This window comes from Penaeus monodon, chromosome 20 (genome assembly GCF_015228065.2).
Source record: "Penaeus monodon isolate SGIC_2016 chromosome 20, NSTDA_Pmon_1, whole genome shotgun sequence".
Taxonomy (NCBI): Eukaryota; Metazoa; Arthropoda; class Malacostraca; order Decapoda; family Penaeidae; genus Penaeus; species Penaeus monodon.
The window spans coordinates 9,549,885-9,550,268 of record NC_051405.1 but is presented as its reverse complement, the minus strand read 5'-3'; the positions used below and the strand labels follow the sequence as shown (position 1 = coordinate 9,550,268).

The window sequence follows — 384 nt, the reverse complement described above, 5'->3', positions numbered from 1 at the left end:
ATTCCTCCTTCATGGGAACGGTGTTAGAGAAGACAACGAGGAAATACTAATACATTATTCATCTATTAAATCAATTTATCAGTCACAAGAACAACTTCTTAACATTTCAGCTGAAGTTAGAGATGTCGATAGTTTCATCTGTTTAATTATATAATGTATATCTTTTGAGAGGATCTGTATTTACAATGGCTCGGTAAAGAGTCAGTGAAGAACTATCATTCATAATTCTTTCTTTAACTTTCAGAAAGAAGAGAGACTGAAGTTACAGCTAATCTCATTTCCGTAAGTAATTCTTTGGGTTAATCGAAGATAGATATGGTAAATGTAATGATTATATCATTTGGTTATTGACAATCATACATGCAAATGGACGTAGGTAGAAGG

At 32.0% G+C, this 384-nt stretch overlaps 1 protein-coding gene across 1 annotated transcript in view; it reads left to right on the top strand.

Annotated features, from left to right (window-relative positions):
* LOC119585612 overlaps nucleotides 1-384 on the top strand; it is a 141,956-nt gene that overhangs the window by 57,638 nt on the left and 83,934 nt on the right. The window contains exon 2 of the mRNA XM_037934282.1: nucleotides 245-282. The gene's annotated coding sequence lies outside the window, so the exon portion shown is untranslated. The remainder of the gene's footprint in view (nucleotides 1-244; nucleotides 283-384) is intronic.